The following is a 21,943-nucleotide window of genomic DNA, read 5'->3' on the forward strand; positions in this document are numbered from 1 at the left end:
CCCATCGTGTCCATGCCGACCAACAAAGATCTGACTACAGTAATCACCTTTTCCAGCACTTGGCCCATAGCCCTGGAGGCTATGGCAAAACAAGTGACTATCTAAATACTTCTTAAATGTTATGAGAGTTTCTGATTCAACCACCCTTTCAGGCAGTGAGTTGCAGACTCCCACCACCCTCTGGGTGAAAAAATCTCTCTTCAACTCCCCTCTTAGCCTTCTACCTCTTACCTTAAATCTATGCCCCTGGTTATTGACCCCTCTACTAATGGAAAAGTTGCCTTCCTATCCGCCTAATCTATGTCCCTCATAATCTTATACACCTCTCTCAGGTCCCCTCTCAACCTTTGCTGCTCCAAGGAAAACAACCCCAGCCTATCCAATCTTTCCTCATAGCTCAGACCCTCCAGCCCAGACAGCATCCTGGTAAATCTTCTCTGCACCCTCTCCAGTGCAATCACATCCTTTCTATAATTTCGTGACCAGAACTGCACACAGTACTCCAGTTGTGGCCTAACCAGCATTTTATACAGTTCCAGCATAACCTCCCTGCTCTTATATTCTATGCCTCGGCTAAAACAGTCTAGTATCCAATATGCCTTCTTAACCACCTTATCCACCTGCCCTGCTACCTTTAGGGACCTGTGGATATGCACGCAAAGGCCCCTCTGATCTTCAGTACTTTCCAGCGTGCTACCATTCATAGAGTAATCCCTTGCCTTGTCAGCCTTCCCCAATTGCACTACCTCACACTTATCCAGGTCGAATTCCATTTGCCACTGTTCTGCCCACCTGTCCAGGCTATTGATATTCTCCTGCAGTTTATGGCTATCCTGCTCACTATTTGCCGCCCTACCAATTTTCGTGACATCCACAAACTTCTTGATCATACCCCCTACATTTAAGTCCAAATCATTTATGTACAACACAAACAACAAGGCCCCTGCACCGAGAACTGCAGAAGCAGAGATGTAACTAGTGGTCATTGGCGCATCACCTAGCAGTCTGTTGGATGTTTACTTTGAACGGCTCTTAGTGCGCTCAGAGTCTTCTCATTTGGATCTCTCTTGTAATTAATGTGCTTGACTTCAATGACATGTTCCATTACATTGAGGTTAGACTCGAACCAGTCAGCATTTTTCCACTTTTGCTTCCCATATGTTGAGAGTGCGGTATTGTAGATGATTCTCAAAGTATGTCCTATTTTGTCTCTGCACTCTGTGTGGGAATGCTGGAGAGCACCTGTTCAATAAAGTTGAGGAACTATTGGTTTTATCTGGATAGCCAGTATAGCTGAAATTGATATAAGGGCTGCATTTCTGCTTTAAATGAAAAAAACTTCAAGGTTGCATCTTAGCCCTGGAGCTCACCAGGGAGTGATGTGTATCACAGTCAGCACTGTGTAATTGGATGTGTTGAGAATGCTGTCAGAAATCCATGCCTGGTGATAATGTCTCCACGACATCCTGTGTCATAGTTTGTTCTGAAAGAAGGTGTTAGTTACACAAAACTTGTGGTAGTATCCAAGTTCAAGTAGTCAAGTAGTCCATTCTCATTTACTCTTCACAGACCATGATGTCCAAGGCAGGAGGTCCATGCCTCATGGCCCATGACATTCTTGTGTTGCGATCCCCCAGTAGGTAAAGATGTTCAGACTTAGGGATTCTGTTGAAAGCAGCATCATGTTCCTCATAGAACTGGTCCTTTACTCTGAGCATTGTAACATGGATACTCATGAAATTAACTGGCCCTGTTTGAGTTGAGAGGTGGTTGGAGAGAGCACATTCTGAACCATTTGTGGAGGAGCTCTATGATTGAGGTTAGCAAGTTCCTTACAGCAAAGCTTACGCCCTACTCACGTGTTTCCTCTGAACTCTTCTGAGGCAGGCTCTCATTCGCCTGCCACACAATCATTTTGCAGCCTCATCATGTCAGGAGCCACATTTAAAGTACAGCCGCATGCACACTTCTCAGTGCTCACAGCCCAGTACTGTGACACAGAAGACAGGGATGGCCTCAAAAGGCAAAAAGACCGCAGCCCCCTAGTTTAATGACTCGTCCCTCAAGCGCCTTTTGGATGCCTTGGAGGGCCACCATGATGTCCTCTAACTGCACTCTGGCCACAGGAGGGGCAGCGACATCTCCAGTCCAGCATGGAAAGCAGTGGTCAGTGCCAATGCTCTGCAAAAGAGAACAGCTACCTAGTGCCACTTCAGAATGAATGCTCTCATCTATTCTGCCAGAGTAAGTCACTCTTCTCATCACTCAACTCACACACTCACAAACCCATCTCCCCTTGAGGGATCTCACACCTCAAGGGACAACACCACTAACTCTCACACACACCCTCACATCTCCATCAGGCTCATATCCTCTGGAGCTCACATCCTCATTCCACCCATGGCTCAGCTCAACATATAAACATTTCACACAGTGCCATGCACCCTGCTCACATTCTCCATCTGTTTCCATGCAGGAGAAGCCTGCTCACATCAGCAGGAAGAGGTCCTAGACTGGGGGTGGAGCAGCCCACGTTAGGGCCCTCGCTCACTTTGAGGAGCGTGCCATCACACTGCCTGGTGAGGACATAGACTGTGCCTTCAGTGACGGTGATGTTGGCAGCGAACACTCGTGAGGATCCTCATCCTTCTCTCAACGCAACTGTGAGTGTTCTCTCTCCTACATTTGACTCTGCTGCCAAGCACTAATTCTCTCTATTTTGGATCACAGGAAGCTCTGCCAAGTGATCAACACCCTCAGACATCCAATCCCTCAACTCCATTCAGGTCCTCATCTGCAGTCGAGAGGCCACTGAAGACCTGGAAATAAGCAGCCTGGAAGACCCGCCATCACCTGTAGCAGCGCAAAGAGACACACCTCGGTGGGACTTAGATCTAAAACAGACTCAGGTTCATAATCTGGTGGTCATCAAGCGGACACGTGTCTGCAGCAGGAGGAGGCAGATTCAGCCTTTCAACTTATCCTGGAGAGTTGGCAGAAGGCATGGGAACATCACGCAGAGCTGTTGGAATCCCTCAACAGAGTGGCACGTGAGTTGGAGGTGTGTGGCCGCCTGCTCTCTGCTGAAATAGTGCCCACAGGTATGCATATAGAGGTCTCCATGGGGAGGATGGCAGATGCCATGGAGACCCTGGTCCAGCAGGATGCAGAGATGTGTGTAGACCTGCATTCCATCACGGGAGCCATGGTGAGTTCCTGCAGTGGCAACATGATGTCCCTCCGGGTGCTCCTTCCCCTCACAGAGTCAGGCTGGGGCCCTTAGGCACCCAAAGTAGGGAGGAGCAGCAGCTGGACACCCATGGGTCATCCACTCAGGAATCTCAGACACTGTCCTCTCCCTCTGAGTCCCCTTTGCCTGTGAACCCCTAAACCTCATCCTCTGTCACCACAGAGGGTGCAGCCGGCCCATGAGTGATTCCGCAGTGAGAAGTGTGTGAGTGGCAGCACATTTTGGAGCCTCGTGCAAGCACTCTCCCACACATGAAAATCCTTCTTGTATCACACTCACCTCAATGCCCTGAACATTTTGAATGCTGCCTGCTGGGGTTCGCTTTCAGTTGTCCATCTGAGCTGACCTGCATCTCCACCCACCCACTGATCACACTCCCATACAGCACCTCATCTCACCCACCACGACTCTCATTTCACTTCCACTTTAGACAGCATGGTGGTGATAGTTTTTCATTCACTCCCTGTCCTTTCCCCTCCCCCAGTCACCCATTTCCATTCCCCCATCACAGTTGTCCCACCCTGGCATCACCTTCCACCTCCCCTCTGTGACACACCAGCCACAACCCTTTTCCTTTGGGGATGTCCAGTTGAATGTGCACGTTCCTGAAAATCCCACCTATCCACATTAACCTTCCTGACCTCCTCCCTCCTACCCTCAGGGTCTGCCTCTGAATCCCCATCAACCACACCCCCCCACAAACCCCGCCCCCCAGCCCTTCTACCATTACTGTCGAATGGTCACCCATCCACTCTACCGCCTCACTCTGCCCATTCCGTCATACCACGCCTACCCTCGCTTCGCTCTCCAGGAGGCAGTCATGGACTCATCAGAGCCCTCCCTTGCAAATTCATCTGGAAATCCCCCTCCAAACCCCTTCCTTCCTTGAAACCCCCTACCTCTTTGGAACCCCTTTCCCCCTTGGAACCCCTCTCCCCCCCGGACTCCAGCCCACTTAGTCCTCCCCCTACCGCTGGTCTCACCCCCCCACCCCCGCCTCCTACTTCTTCGTCCAGCCTCACTCCTCCCCCCTTCCTGACTCCTTCCTCCCCCTGGACTCCCTCCCCTCTCCGTACTCCTAACCCCCCTCTGAACTCCTTCCATTACATCTTCCACCCACCCCCTTTCACCTACCTTACACCTACCTCCCCAGTTACCGTCTTCTCCCCGTTACCCCTCCTCCCCTGTACTCCCCCAACATCCCCATCCTAACACCTTTGCTCCCGCCCCCAACATGCCCACCCTGACACCTTTGTTCCCTCCTTCCAACCTCACCCCTCCGATACCTTCGTGCCTCCCCAATCTCACCCCGATACCCTTGTTGCTCCTCTCCCAATCTCACCCCCGACACCTCTTCCTCTCCCAGTTGATCCTAGACCTTCCACTCCCACCCCCTTGATCTCCATCCGCTGTGAGCATCAATGGTGACAATGGCTGAAAATTCCACCCAGCATGCCATGGACGTCCCTCCAGTGGTACTGTTGCTGTTGGGCTTCAGCATCTTCTGTTCCTTGGAGGTCTGCGATGTGAGCAAGGCCCTGGCGGTAAGTCCCAATTCCTGCATGTCACACTTATCAAGACATGTTCTGCACCATATGTTTACCCGCCGATGTGGGCAGATAATCCAATGGGTGGGTGGGGTGAGGGGGGAGGTGATTCCGAAAGGCTGGCCTTATAATTATATGCAGGTGTATTACAATGAGGTTCCCAACGTCGGGAAATGTGGCCCGCCATAGTCAGGCTGAGCGGACGATTGTAAACTGGCTTCAGATGTTGTGAAACCGATTTCTTGCCATATTGTCCGCTCACGCCACTGAGCATGCCCGACGCCAGTAGGCAAGGAAAATTCCACCCGTTGAATCTGACAGATAAGCATTTTACTCAAATCAAGCAAACTACCCAACGTAACTCTCCAAGCGCTTCAAGAATTAATGATGAAAGGATGGCCTGAGAGCATCAAGGACACACCTGTAATCACAAGGGCATATTGGGCACACCAAGATGAACTGACAGCCCAAAATGTCATCTTGTACAAAGGAAATAGAGTCATCAACCCCAAGGAGATGAGAAGAGAGATGCTGAAATGCATCCATGCATGGCATCAAGGAATTGAATCAACTCTGAGAAAGGCAAGAGAAGTGCTCTACTGACCAAATATGAGCAATGAAGTTAAGGACCATATTAGCCAGTGCAGTGCATGTAATGAATACCAAGCCAAACAAGCTAGAGAGCTGCAGATGTCACATGATATTCCAGACAGACCAAGAATGAGGCTGAAACAGACCTTTTCACTTCGTCAGGAGCTGATTACCTTGTCACTATAGTCTGCTGTTCTGACTACTGTGAGTTAGGCCAGCTGACTTCAAAGATGGCGAGAGAAATCTTAGAATGCCTGAAAGCACACTGCAGCCATTATGGCATTCCAGACATTGAGATGAGTGACAATGGTCCTTGGTTCACAAGTGAAGAATTCAGCTGATTCACAAAGGATTGGGAAATTCATCGGTCTCTTCACTAACCCCAGTCGAATGGAAAGGCTGAGGCAGCAGTGAGAATTGCCAGAGGACCCATCAAGAAATCGAACAAATCCAGCACAAAAGTATACAAGGCAATCCTGAATTAGAGAAACACATTGACTGAAAGCATGAAAAGTAGTCCTGTCCAGACACTAATGTCATGCCATATGCAAACAACTCTTCCAATAGCAAAAAAAGCTACTGAAATCAGAATTAGTAACAGGTGTGAGTGAAAAGATCAAGGTGAAATGGCAGAAAGCCAAATTTCAGCTTGACCACACTGCCAAGCCATTACCAGAGCTGAGCATTGGAGAGCAGTAAGGATGCAAAACTTCTATGCTCTCAACAGGAGTCAGCTCACGTGGAAACTTGGCACATGCATAGAGAAACTGTCACTTCGATCGTACACAGTGGAAATGAATGATCAAATATACCGACGCAACCACAGGCATATCAGGACAACTAGCAAAGCTGTTCATTCACAGAAATTGGGTGGTTGGGGAGAAGGGTTCTCATCAGCTGTACTGAGTACAAAACTACCATCAATCCCAGAGGTCCATGAGCCCCCAGCAGCCACAATGGAACAACACAACAGTCACCAAGACAACAAGGGCCATGGGAATGACACTCTCCAGACAAAGAACATCACCCAGGTGAACAGCCAATGTCAATGCGCATGTGCTCCATTAAGAGAACTGCACGGTTTAAAGGCTATGGTCTGAATTTTCCGTGCACACTGGTGTCAGGAGTCATGGCGGGTGTGAGCAGACAATATGGCGGAAAGGCCAAAAATCAATTTCATGATGTCTTGAAACCAGTTTGCAATTGTCTGCTCCGCCTGTCAAAGGTGGGTTGTGTTTCCTGCCGCCGCGTATCGACAACTTCATTGTAACACACCTGCATATCATCATAAGCACAACTCACCAGAATCATCCCCCATAGTGGATCATCCAGGCACGTCAGCGTGATTGCACACTGATGTGTTTCACAACTGAACATAAGTGACATGCACCTGGTAAGCTGCACTTCACTCAGGACTTTGACGCTTGTTTGCCCACCTTGCTTCGGGCAACAATCGTGGTTATCAGCACCAGGCTTCGCATCACATCACATCACTTTTAGTGGGGCTCATAGGCAGTTCTCTGCTTATGAGACCAAAAGTAAGGCAGGGTGGCTTTTCAATGGCTGTAGGGCTATAGCTTGCTTGAGGAAGGGGGAGAAGTGGCCTCAGGCAAGGGAAGAGGCTACAGGGTGAGGGCATTACTAGGGAAGGGTGGTATCCCAGGGTGTGTGTGGGGGCACATATTGACCTTTGCAAGTGGCCTCACAAGGGCGAGGGCTGAGAAGGCTGTCTCCAGAGGAGATGAGGCCAGATGGAGAAGTAGGGTGTGTGTGAAAGAATGAATGTTGATGTCCCTTGAGCTGGCAGTGAGTGAGACGCCAATGAATGAGTGATAGGCTTGTGAGTGTGTGAGCTTAGAGTGATGAGATGGTTGCCTTACCTTGGCGGCACAGATGAGATCATTCATCCTCTTTCTGCACTGGATGGTGAATCACTTCTGTGCGGTGTTGGCATTAACTACCGCTGTCACCGCCTCCCAAGCCAGAGTGGTGACACTGATGGGCCTCCTGCATCCAGAGAGAGGGCTCCAACAGCGTTCAGAAGGCATCCCAGGGACTTGTCACTGAATCGGCGTCTATGGAGCCCAATTTTGTGTCAGTAAAGTTTACATTAATATTCAAGTAAGATAACACTGGCAATAACTGCTATTTCTGGCAACATTCCACTAAGAAAATCTTAAAGTGGAACAGTTATTGGGTTTCTGGTAGGAACTAATATTTCAGGCCTGCCAGCTGGTCTTCAAACTGGACTATGTATGTTTCTGACATGATAGATTCTGTTGCTAGGGTTGTGGTTACGGCTGTTCCTCATTGATAAGCTATAAACATCAGACTCCCTGCATAATCACTCAAAAATAAAGGTATCTTTAATCTCTGCTGCCTGAAAATTAAATATCCTCAATTATATGAAACAAAGGGGACCATCACTTATAAGCATAAACCAGCTCGGGCTGCCTGCGACAGCTACTTTACCCAGCCTATCATCTCCATTCTCTTGACTTTCAAGTAACATGTTACAACCAGAATGTTTGCAGGACCTTCTTTGATCTTTGTAAATCTCAGCATGATGCTGTTACATTGGTGTATTTATGTAGGGCTTGGAAATAGTATAGAATTTTGGATTTTTGTTTTCACCTGATTCTGATTATGGAAACTTTCCAATTACATGCACCCTTTGTGATACACCTTCATGGGGAAAGTAATCCTTAGTTTGAATCACTCTATGTGAGGTTAAATAATTAAAGCTAGTTGTCGATGATCACTGGGTGAAGCATATCAGTCTGGAAAATATTTTACTTTCCCTATGTTTCTCCACCATTTAATGAGATCATGCTGATCTCACCTCAACTCCATTTTTCAGCCATTGATCCATGTCCTTTGATATCCTTACCTATGTTAGTTCTATCTGTCTCTCACAATTTTCTCTGCATCTTGCTTTTCCTCTCTGATATTACCTCCTGATTCTCCCGCCCTTGCTAACTCTCCCCAGTATCACTTGCAAATCACCCACAAAGTCATTGGTCCTGGCTCCGGCCTATAGGTGCAACCTGTTAGGCTTGCACAGGTCCCAGCCCTCTAGAACTGATTCCGATGTTGTAGGAAAAGAGAATTGGATTATCCGAAGAGAAATAATTTGCAGGGCCAAGGGAAAAAGGCAGGGGAGTGGGACTAGATAAGCAGAGAGCCAGCATGCTGTCCTTTTCAGCTATAGTAATGTGATAATTCTATGATTTGATTCCTGTAACCTCTAGCACAAGAATGTTAAAATCAGTAATGTCATTGGAACACCATGTTGCCCTTCATCCTGACTTGGATATGTACCATTGTTTGCTGGGTCAAATTTCTGGTGTTCCCAATCTAATGCCATTCTGTTTTACATTCCTCTGATGATCAAGGACCAAATCCTTGGATTTGTGAGCAACATAGATATGATCCCCTATTGCTAGTTAAAAACACAGATAAATAAAGTAAATACCCATGGCGGTGGGGGTGGGAGTAGTTCCTAACTGACAGCTGTAACTTTGGAGGAAGAACCACAAAACCCCCAGCGAATCATCACAAACAAAAAAGCGAGGAAAGAAAATATAAAAAGATTAAATTAAAATGTAAGTGACATGAATAGTGCAAATGTAATCAAACTAGTTCAAATGCTTTTTAAGAATATTATATAACGTAATTTATGATTAGCATATATAAATTAAAATATTCCAAAATGCAATATTATGACAGTGTTCTAGGCACTAAAGAATACATCATCCAAAATGTTTGGAAAATTAAGCATCAAATCATCTGAGGACAGCAAAGCTTTCACCACCAATATTAAAAACGTAGTAGCAGGTTATGGCTTTCAGTTTAATCCTTGTGTAATGTATATGTAGGAATGTTTTATAGTTCAGTCCATTACACTATTCTGATTTAGAAAAGTTCAAAGATTTATTGGAATTTATTTCCATTTCCTCTATTTTGAAAGATGATGAGATCTTAGCATTCAAAGGGTAAAATCATCTCAAATTGCTGTCTACACTGTTGTCATTAATTATTCATTTCAACTAAACAAAAAGCTTTTCTCGGCACTTACACATTTCACAGAGCAGCATATCACATAGTTTTTTTAATGACATACAGTCAGTGCTGAACAGTAGAGCGACACTGGTGGGAAGTTTTACTCCAAAAGAGATTTTTTTTTTAAATTCATTCATGGGATGTGGGCTTCACTGACTGGGCCAGCATTTATTGCCAATCCCTAGATGCCCTTCAGAAGGTGGTGGTGAGCTGCCTTCTTGAACTGCTGCAGTCCATGTGGTATAAGTATGCTCACAATGCTGTTAGGAAGGGATTTCCAGGACTTTGACCCGGTGACAGTGAAGGAACGGCGATATAATTCCAAGTCAGGATGGTCGATGGCTTGGAGAGGGACTTCCAGGTGGTGGTGTTCCCATGTGTCTGCTGCCCTTGTCCTTCTCAATGGTAGAGGTCGTGGGTTTGTAAGGAGCTGTCTAAGGGGCCTTGGTGAGTTCCTGCTTTTTTAGATGGTACACACTGCTGCTACTGTGCGTCAGTGATGGAAGGAGTAAAAGTATGCGTTTGTGGTGCCAATCAAGTGGACAGCTTTGTCCTGGATGGTGTCAAGCTTCTTCAATGTTGTCGGACCTGCACTCATCCAGGCAAGTGGGGAGTATTCCATCACACTCCTGACTTGTGCCTTGTAGATGGTGGACAGGCTTTGGGGAGTCAGGAGGTGAATTGGTCGTCGTGCGACTCCTAGCCTCTGACCTGCTCTTGTAGCCACAGTATTTATATGGCTAGTCCAGTTCAGTTTCTGGTCAATGGTAACCCCTAGGATGTTGGTAGTGGGGGATTCAGTGATAGTAATATCTTTGAACATCAAGGGCGATGATTAGATTCTCTCCTGTTGGAGATGGTCATTGCCTGACACTTCTGTGGCGCGAATGATACTTGCCACTTGTCAGCTCAAGCCTGGATGCCGACCAGGTCTTGCTGCGTTTAGGGACTGCTTTAGTACCTGAGGAGTCACGAATGATGCTGAACATTGTGAAATCATCAGCGAACATCCCCACTTCTGACCTTATGACGGTTGGAAGGTCAATTGATGAAGCAGCTGAAGATGGCTGGGCATAGAACACTACCCTGAGGAACTCCTGCAAAGATGTCCTGGAACTGAGATGATTGACCTCCAAAGACCACAACCATCTTCCTTTGTGCTAGGTATGATTCCAACCAGCCGAGAGTTTTCCCCCTGATTCCAATTGACTCCAGTTTTGCAGGAGCTCCTTGATGCCACACTCAGTCAAATGTGGCCTTGATGTCATGAGCAGTCACTCTCACCTCACCTTGGGAGTTCAGTTCTTTTATTCATTTTAGAACCAAGACTGTAATGAGGTCAGGAACTGGGTGGCCCTGGTGGAACCCAAACTGGATATCACTGAGCAGGTTATTGCTAAGCAAGTGCTGCTTAAAAGCACTGTTGATGACCCCTTCCATCACTTTACTGATGATGGAGAGCAGACTGATGGGGCAGTAATTAGCAGGGTTGGATTTGTCCTGCTTTTTGTGTACAGGACATTCCTGGGCAATTTTCCACATAGCCGGGTCGATGCCAGTGTGGTAGCTGTACTGGAACAGCTTGGCTAGGCATGGCAAGTTCTGGAGCACAAGTCTTCAGTCCTATTGCATGAATATTGTCAGGGCTCATAGCCTTTGCAGTATCCAGTGCCTTCAGCCATTTCTTGATATCACATGGAGTGAATTGAATTGGATGAAGACTGGCATCTGTGATGCTGGGGACCTCCAGAGGAGCCCGAGATGGATCATCCACTCGGCACTTCTGGCTGATGATCATTGCAAATGTTTCAGCCTTATCTTTTGCCCTGATGTGCAGGGCTCCCCCATCACTGGGAATAAGGATTTTGTGGAGCCTCCTCTTTCACTGAGTTGTTTAATTGTCCATCACCATTCACAACTGGATGTGACAGGACTGCAGAGCTTGGATTTGATCTGTTGGTTGTGGGATCGCTTAGCTCTGTCTATCACTTGCTGGTTATGCTGTTTGGCACGCAAGCAGTCCTGTGTTATAGCTTCACCAGGTTAATATCTCATTTTTAGGTATGCCTGGTTCTTCTCCTGGCATGCCCTCCTGCATTCTTCATTGAACCAGGTTTGATGCCCTGGATTGATGAATGGTACAGTCGGGGATAGGCCAGGGCATGAAGTTATAGATTGTGTTCGCGTACAGTTCTGCTGCGGCTGATGACCCAAAGTGCCTCATAGATGTCCAGTCTTGAATTGCTAGATCTGTTCGAAACCTATCCCATTTAACATGGTGATAATGCCACACAACATGGTGGAGGGTACCCTCAATGTGAAGATGGGACTTTGTCTCCATAATGATGTCTTACTGATATTGTCATGAACAGATGCATCTGCATCTGTTGGTGAGGATGAGATCAAGTATGATTTTCCTTCTTGTTTGTTCCCTTACCACCTGCCGCAGGCCCAGTCAAGCAGCTATGTCCTTTAGGACTTGGCCAGTTCAGTCAGTAGTGGTGCTACCGAGCCACTCTTGGTGATGGACTTTGAAGTCCCCCACCCAGAATCCATTCTACACCCTTGCCACCCTCAGTGCTTCCTCCAAGTGTTGTTCAGCATGGATTCAACTGATTCATCAGCTAAGGGAGGGCTGTACTGTGTCATCAGCAGGAGGTTTCCTTGCCCATGTTCTTGGGGCCTGGAGTTGATTTTGAGGATTCCTTGGGGAACTCTCTCCCGACTGTATACCACTGTGCTGCCACCTCTGCTGGGATGGTGATTGTGTTGTCTGGGACATAGAACCATAGAAAAGTTACAGCACAGAAGGAGGCCATTCAGCCCATCTTGTCCATGCCAGCCCAAGGACACCCAGGTGCCCTTTCTAATTCCACCTTCCTGCACCCGGCCTATAGCCCTGCAGCTTACAACACTTAAGGTGCAGATCCAGGTACTTTTTGAAAGAGTTTAGAGTTTCTGCCTCTATCACCAACTTGGGCAGTGAATTCCAGACACCCACTACCCTGTGCATAAAAAAGTTCTTCCTCATGTCCCCCCTACACCTTCTGCCACTTATCTTGAATCTAAGTCCCCTAGTTCTAGAATTCTCCACCAAGGGAAACAATTTTATCTTGTCCACTCTATCTATTCCCCTCATACTTTTGTACACCTCAATCAAGTCACCTCTCAGCCTTCTTTGTTTTAAGGAAAATAACTCCACCCTATGCAATCTCTCCTCGTAGCTACACTTTTCTAACCCTGGCAACATTCTTGTCAACCTCCTCTGCACCCTCTCCAGAGCTATTACGTCCATCCTGTAATGTGGTGACCAGAACTGCACATAATACTCGAGTTGTGGCCTCACCAGTGTTTTATACAATTTCACCTGTGTTTTATACAATTTTACCAGTGTTTTATACAATTTCTGTAACACTATCTGTAATATATGATTCCATGAGGATGACTGTGTCAGACTGTTGCTTGACTAGTATGTGAGACAGCTCTTCCAATTTTGACACCCGCCCCCAGATGTTAATAAGGAGGACTTTGCAGGGTCAACTGGGCAGAATTTGCTGTTGTCATTTCCGGTGCCTAGGTCGATGCCGGGTGGTCCGTCTGGTTTCATTCCTTTCTTTTAGAATTTGTAGCAGTTTGATATTACTGAGTGGCTTGCTAGGCCATTTCAAAGGGCATTTAAGAGTCAACCACTTTGCTGTGGGTCTGGAGTCACATGTAGTATATACCAGTCAGGACAGTAGATTTCCTTCCCTGAAGGACATTAGTGAACCAGATGAGTTTTTACAAGAATCAACAATGGTTTTGTGGTCATCATTTGACTTTTAACTCCAGATTTTTATTGAATTCAAATTCCACATCTGCCATGGCGGGATTCAAACCCAGGTCTCCAAGCCTTACTGGATTACTGGTCCAGCAACAACGTTACTATGCTATCGCCTCCCCTCAAATGGGATTAGGTTTTCATCTTTGAGGTGGGAATCAGGAATCAGGAGATTTTCTGATGTCACAATTCAGCCTCTGACCCGGTCGTGCCCACCAATGCTGGAGTCAGGCTTGTCACCTTCAGCAACAGAACCGAGTTGGGGATGAGGTGAGCTGTTGCCAAGTCATCCAGGCTAAAATGTATACCTCTATTCACTGAGGCATTAGCCCAGTCCTAGAGATAAGTGCTAGTCCCCCAATAATCTTCACCTCCTAATCCCCCACACCCGCAGTCCCTAGTGTACACCACAAACAGAATTTATGAGTTCTGTAGTAACCGTTGGAATTCTTTGAATGCTCATAAATCTGTTAAGATATAAAAAAATACTTGAATTGCCACTTGTCAAACATTATCCTCTGGAAATGTTTTTTACTGTTCATTCATGGGATGTGGGCTTCACTGACTGGGCCAGCATTTATTGCCAATCCCTAGATGCCCTTCAGAAGGTGGTGGTGAGCTGCCTTCTTGAACCGCTGCAGTCCATGTGATGTAGGTACACCCACAGTGCTGTTAGGAAGAAAGTTCCAGGATTTTGACCCAGTGACAGTGAAGGAACGGCGATATATTTTCAAGTCAGGATGGTGAGTGACTTGGAGGGGTAATTCCAGTTGTTGGTTTTCTCATCTATCTACTAACTTTGTCCTCCTTGATGGTAGTTGTCATGGGTTTGGAAGGTGTTGTTGAAGGGGCCTTGGTGAATTCCTGCAGTGCATCTTGTAGATGGTACACACTGCTGGTACTGTGCATCGAGGGAGTTAATGTTTGTGGATGTGGTGGTAATCAAACTGGCTGATTTGTCCTGGACAGTGTCAAGCTGCTTGAGTGTTTTGGTAGCTGCAGTCATCCAGGCAAGTGGAGAGTATTCCATCACACTCCTGACTTGTGCCTTGTATATGGTGGATAGAGTTTGGGGAAGCAGGAGGTGAGTTACTCGTTGCAGGATTCCTAGCCTCTGATCTGCTCTTGTAGCCACAGTATTTATATGGCTGGTCCAGTTCAGTTTCTGGCCAATGGTAACCTCCAGGATGTTGATAATGGGGGATTCAGTGGTGGTAATGCCATTGAACATCAGATGGCGATGGTTGGATTCTCTCTTGTTGGAGATGGTCATTGCCTGCTATTGTGTTGCACGAATGTTACTTGCTACTCGTCAGCCCAAGCTTAGATATTGTCCAGTTCTTATTGCATTTGGACATGGACTGCTTCAGTATCTGAGGAGTCAAGTATGGTGCTGAACGTTGTGCAATCATCAGTGAACATCCTCACACCTGACAGGAGGAAGGTCATTGATGAAGCAGCTGAAGATGGTTGGGCCGAGGACACTACCCTGAGGAACTTCCGTAGTGATGTCCTGGAGCTGAAATGACTGACCCACAACAACCACAACCATCTTCCTTTGTGCTAGGTATGACTCCAACCAGAAGAGAATTCTCACTGCCCCCACCCCTCCAATTCCCATTGACTTCAGTTTTGAGAGGACTCCTTAATGCTGCACTCAGTCAAATGTTGCCTTGATGTCAAGGGCAGCCACTCCCACCTCACCTCGCGAGTTCAGCTCTTTTTTCCATGTTTTAACCACGGCTGTTATGAGGCCAGCAGCTGAATGGCCCTGGTGGAGCCCAACTGGGTGTCAGTGAGCAGGTTATTGCTAAGCAAGTGATGCTAGATAGCACTATTGATGACCCCTTCCATTACATTACTCATAATGGAGAGTAGACTGATGGGGCGGTAATTGGCCAGGTTAGATTTGTCCTGCTTTTTGTGTACAGGACATACCTGGGGAATTTTCCACAAAGCCAGGTAAATGGCAGTGTTGTAGCTGTACTGTACTGCTTGGATAGGGGCGCAGCCAGTTCTGCCACGTCTTCAGTACCATTGCCGGAATATTGTCAAGGCCCATAGCTTTTGCAGTATCCAGCACCTTCAGTCATTTCTTGATATCATGTGGAGTGAATCGAATTGGCTGAAGATAGGCATCTGTGATGCTGGGGACCTCCGGAGGAAGCCGAGGTGGATCATCCACTTGGCACTTCTGGCTGAAGATTGTAGATTAAATTGTTGAACATAGATTATTGATTAAATCTCATATATCTTGTTAAGTAAGCCAACATCACTTAAATAGCCACTTAAAAATCATTATTCTTTAAAAGCTCATAAATCTGTCAAAATAAACAAGTCCACATTCCCCTTGACAGCTGTGTTAACAAACGCTTCTGAGTAGAATTCATTAGTGGGTTAGAAGGCAGCCAGGCATTCCTAATGATATTCCACTGAAAAACTGCATTGATGTCAATGACTTGGATGAAGGAACGAATGCATGGTAACTAAATTTGTCAATAGCACCAAGTTAGGTAGGTCAAGAGGAGGTAAAGAGTCTACAAAGGGATATAGATAGGTTAAGTGAGTTGGAAAATAATTGGCAGATTTTTTTTCTCCCAGAGTTTGTTAGTCTATGGAATTGTTTTCTCTCAAAAGCAGTAAATTTATTCAAGGGTGAATCATATAGATTTTTGATAGGCAAAAGAGTCAAGGGTTATGGGAGGCAGGCAGGAAAGTGGAGTTGACTCCACAGTCAGATAAACCATCATCTTATCAAATAGTGGAGTGAGCTTGAAAGGCTGAATGGCCCACTCTGCTCCTAAGTCCTATGTTCCTATGTTCCCAACCCCTGCTGAGCGGAATTCAATATTGGGTTGGAAGGCAGCCAAACATTCATAATGACATTCTACTGAACAACTATGTCAACAAACCCTCTTGAGCAGAACCCATTAGAGTCTTTGAACACAGCCAAAAGCTCAGCCAACTGTCAAAGCTTTGAAACAGCCAAACAGATGGTTGAACTGAATTTTAAGGACAAAAAATTAAAGCAATGATTGTGTGATATGACACAGTTAGATCTGGATTTCAATGATATAGAATACAGAATATCACTTATTCAGCTTGGTAATCTAATGCATCTGATGGTTTTTCCACTTTCACAATGCTGTACTTTTCCTTGACAGATTGCCAGTTGTCAGAAGTGAAAATCTAGCAATCATATTATTTAATGGACACTTACCTTTTCAAAGCAAAGCACTATGATCAATCAGTATAGTAACAACATTGCTCCAGCAATTCATTATGACGTAAAGTATGCAACAATATTTGTACTTAACTTTCATAGGGTTAACATCTACAAACCATGGTTCCTCCATGGTTCACAAAACCTCTGTACTGGTGTGATTCAAGTTGCCTCCCAAAGCCCACTGACCTCTATCAAAATTGCAGAATGTCTAAAATGCCCACTTCTGTAATGCTGCTGGCAACCTCAGGGCAGGAGAATACAGGTTCCCAAACCTCCACCTTATCCAACACTGATGAAAATTGCTGGCACTGGGAATAGGGGTGGGAATCCAGAATTTGGATCCTGCTTGCTATTTTTAAAGCCCAGGTAATGCACTTTGGCCCTGTATTGGATGGAGAAATCCAGCCTGATGGTTTTGGGTTGGTTGGAAGTTAAAAGGCTAAAACTAAAATTAACCTCGATTCCACTCTCTGCCTTCAGTTTTAAAGGAGGCAAGGGTGGCAACCAATCCCAAGAGGTGAGATGGTCACTTGAATGTTTAATGAGGCTGCGTGCCTCAGATTTGACCTCTATTTTAAATTTCACCCTGACCGAATCAGAGAGTTCTTTCACCATATGGACTACGGTGATTTAAGAAAATGGTCCACCACCACTTTCTCAATTTGGGATATGCACTAAATGAAGGTCTTATTAACAGTGCTCATATCCTGAAAATGAATATTTAAAAGGTTGATGCATTTAAGCAATAGATTGACACAGATATCCATCATTCTTAGCATAATACTATAAAGGGTTCGATCAGTGCTCATTTACCCTCACTGTTGGTTCTTGACCTTAGCAGTTTTATAAAGGACAAACTCACAGGGACACAGGGGTTTAGACTCAATCACAAACTCATTTATTGACAGAACACCTCTACTGTCCCTAATACATAAGCTCTAAACTAGTGTAATGATGCTGCACAACACTCTAAACCACAAACTCATTCATGAAACTCCACTGAAAAGTAGAACCACACGCAAAACCCCATGTTTATGCCCCAAAACTTCCTTGGTCCAACTCAAACCCTTTTTCAGAGTTTAGTTACTACCCGTAAAGCTATCCTTAATTCTCAGCCCCAACATTTGTGGATCTGGCTGGTCATTCTGATGCGAGCTGTAGGTCCATAAATTGGGTTGACCATTCCTGATTCTCTTTGGTGACTGCAGTGCCAGACCCCATGGCCTTGGCCTTTTTATTACAAATATTGTTTATAGTGTCAAAGTACATCTCCTGGAGCACATTCTGTTTGTATCATTGGTACTTAGCACCCCTTAATATCTTTAGTCTGGTTCCTGCCTTAGTTCAGATAACCCATTCATTGCGATGTTGTTTCCACAACTGAAATAATGGACCCCATCCCAGTGTGACGCCTCTGGATCTCAAGTTAATGTGCATGTGATAAGATCTATTTCTCCTTGATGTTTGTTTGTTTGGTGGCTGTTGTCTAGGGCCATTTGCTGTGATGATCTCCCAGTTTCTTTAATTGAATTGTCTGATGGCACCTGCTTTGTGTCTTTGAGATGATATTGTCCCAGTATATACAGTATCGATTTGGTTTCTGTATTGATATGTTTGAAGATTAACACCTTGCGTACAGCCTGCCTCTGGGTTGAAGTTTGGCCTATTTTGTTTTGCAGTGTTTATGTCCATGAAGCGAGGTCTTTGGGTTTTTTATATTTAATGAAATCCAGTTGGAGGGGATTCCAACCCTACAATACCTAGACTTATTAATGTAGCACCTACGGAGAAGCCACCCAGTGTAATTGTTCAGCAAAATAAATTATTTATCACTAGGTTGAGAAAATAATTAATACTTGCAAATTCTGTCAACATGGAGTTTTTCTGTTGTAGAAATGTATAGGTCATTTTTGTTCTTTTGCTTTTTAAAGTTATGCTGTACTTGACACTGACACAATTTTAAAATATTTCTAATGAAAATGAGACCAGATATTTGTAATCTACAATGAATTTTGCAGATTCCTCCAATTTCTCTTTATAGTCAATTCCAATAAATCTCCCCTCCCCCCCCCAGCAGCCCAAAGCAGCACTTGCCAACCCAAGCCTAACAGGGGTGCAATTTTACAGCCCGGTTGCAGCAGGGCGATGCTGTAAAATGCGGCGAACCATTCAAATGTCCATTGACTTTGGCTGCACCACAAAATACTGCCAGCAGGAGGAGCTGTAAAATTCTGCCCCAGGAGTTATTACAAAGTTAGACCATATACGTGCAAACCTCTTCCACTTATCCAATACAATACACTGTATGTGTATATCCATCTAATAATCTAAATGGAATTACGTGGATCCTCGGTGATCATATGCAGATATGAGCATATCAATTCCCATAGGCTATCACATGGATTGGATTGTACATGGTTTTGCTAACTTTATGTTGAATAAGGGTTGCTTATATTGTTAGCAATGGTGGAATATCCTGTTTTACTAATCCCTTTCTTAATCACAAGATATATTATAAAATCACATCTCCCCATTTCTTTGGATGGGATGTTAAGCTTGCCCGTGCAGGTATGTGTGACACTATTCGTGACATTATTTGAAGAAAGCCACTTATACTAAGATCTGTAAATCTTTACTACAAAGGTAAAATTAAATAAATGAGAGAGAATTTCACAAACTTACATTTGCGTCATGGAGCTTCACTGCAGGAGCACACATCAGTGTTTAGATCAGCACACCCACATTGTTCAACATTTGTACTGAATATATACTCATCACTAATGTGGAGTAATATAATGTAATGCAACATTTGACATGAGCTTTAATACTATCATGAATTATTATTATAATTGATATTTTAAGATGCTCAATTACATTTTAATTTACTATTTTATAATTGCTCTGCACAAATTTATTTAAATCATAAGCAAAGCTATTTTAATTTACTTTTAATCTAAGATAAATACATTCAGCAGTTTTACCAAGTACAAGATCCTAAGACATCAAACAAGATCTATCCCTAATGACCAATAAGGATATTTTCCATTGTTTTGCTATCACATCTGCCTCTAAAAATGACCTTCCTAGTCCCAAAATAATTAATGTTAAACAGAAAAGCCTCTGTATCATTTTTCATATTGTATATTCATTTAGCGACATACTTCTTCCAATAAACACCTAGGTGCACATATCTTTTCATGTTTCTAGCATATCAAAGCTCTGCAATTAAGTACAAAAAGAGCTTTGAAAGCACACCTGAGTCTCTAATAAGGGCTTTCAAATGGATGTGTGCAGAACAATATAGCAAGGATAGCCCCACTGATGTTTTTGTTGCCACAGAAGCACTTGTTAAAGAATTGATATTAAGTTTGTCCCAGTTACTTATATAATGTGTATGCTCATTATGGTCAGAGTAGTCAGCTGCTAGACAGGCTAAGTAAATATTTGTATTAAAAATAGCAAAATTTGTTTATGAAAAGATTTAAGCTAAGTCCTACTCACATGTCTTATAGTACCATGCCATTTTAAACCATTTGGATTTTATGCTGCAACAATAACTATTTAGCAACTCAGATTTTCTAATTTACTTGATTCTACATGGGGTTCTGTATTCTTCATTTTGTAGGGAAGTTCTCCCATTTCATGAGTGCCATCTGTCAGAGTGTTGGGTGTTAACGGGCAGATTTATGCCCTGTAATTTTGATAACTTTATGAAATACCACTTACCTACATTGGAGGTTAGTTTAACACTCCACAAACATTTAATAAGCTGCTTAATCACCAATTTCTGCAAAATTTGCATCAATAAATCCTGGAAAGCCACATCACTAAAATAGATTTCACGGGCATTTATCACATTGTTACTTATGGGATGTGGGACCAGTTAGGAACAGTTGTGGACAATTAAACAACTAACAGGAGAAAAAGGCTCAACAAATATCCCCATCTTCTACAATAGGAAAGCTCACTATGTCAATGCAAAAGCAAGGTTGAAGCATTTGCAGCCATCTTCAGCCAGATGTTCTGAGTGGATGATCCATCTCCACTTCCTTCTGAGGTCACTGATATTATGGAAGCCAATCTTCAGACAATTTAACTCACTCCACATGGTATCAAGAAATAGTTGAGTGCACTGGATACAGAAAAGGCCATAGGCTGCAACAACATTGCAGCTGTATTGCTCAAGATGTGTGCTCGAGAACTAGTCACACTTTTAGCCAAGCTGTTCCAGTATAGCTACAACACTGGAATCTGCTCGATAATGTGGAAAATTGGCCAGGTATGTCCTGTTCACAAAAACTAGGTCAAATCCAATACACCATTTAGCACACTATCAGTCTACTCTCAATTTTCAGCAAAGTGATGGAAAGTTTTGTCAACAGTGTTATCAAATGCAAAAACAGAAATACCTGGAAAAACTCAGCAGGTCTGGCAGCATCGGTGGAGAAGAGCAAAGTTGACATTTCGAGTCCTCATGACCCTTCGATAGAACTAAGTAGAGCAGTTTTTTGTTTTTATCTCTGTGCTATCAAGTGATGTTCACTGACTGGCATCATGGGTGCACAGTGGCTGCAGTGTGTACCATTTACAGGATGCACTACAGTAACCTGTAAAGACTTCTTCAACAGCACCGACTAAACCTGCGCCCTCCACCAACTGGAAGATTGGGGCAGCAGGCACTTGGAAACACCACCACCTGCAAATCCCTGTCCAAGTCACTCACCATCCTGACTTGGAAATATATCACTATTCCTTCATCAAGGAAGTCCCAATTGTTAGCACTGTGTGTGTATCTAAACCACATAGACTGTAGTGACTCAAGAGGGCACCTCGGCAATTAGGGATAGGCAATAAATGCTGGCCTTGACAGCTATATCTAATTCCCATTATTGAATGAAACATAAAATGTCAGGTACAAAAGTAAAATGGTAATTGACTTCAGCATCACTGTTGGCTGCTTGTTATCACCAAATAACTCACAAAAATTGAAATAAAACAAGATTAAACTAAAGTTTGAATGGGTAGTTAGAAATTTAACTATTGATCCACGTGCTCAACTCACCATAGCATTTCTACCGAAATAAGTTAGCACATCGTTTCCTGGATGATGCCATATGCAAAGCACTTAAATAATTTCAATAGGACACACCTTTTCAACTATAGGGGCAAGAAAATAGACACTCTGCAGCAACAATGGATAACATTTCTTCTAGTGATATGTTTTCCCATCACAGAGCAAGCTATGATTCTCCTTAAGGTTTGACATTAATTGTAGTGTTTTGTGTGACTAGATCAACATTCCCATACAAATTGAATAATGCATGTGAAAGATGCACCGATATCCCAGCGATCTTTATGACAGATTGAAAAAATCCTGGAAGAAACAAAATACAGTACAGCAGCAGCAAAAATCTGTCTAGTACAGGTATTTATTTTCCTAAATCAAA

Source organism: Carcharodon carcharias, chromosome 1 (assembly GCF_017639515.1).
Source record: "Carcharodon carcharias isolate sCarCar2 chromosome 1, sCarCar2.pri, whole genome shotgun sequence".
NCBI classification, from domain to species: domain Eukaryota; kingdom Metazoa; phylum Chordata; class Chondrichthyes; order Lamniformes; family Lamnidae; genus Carcharodon; species Carcharodon carcharias.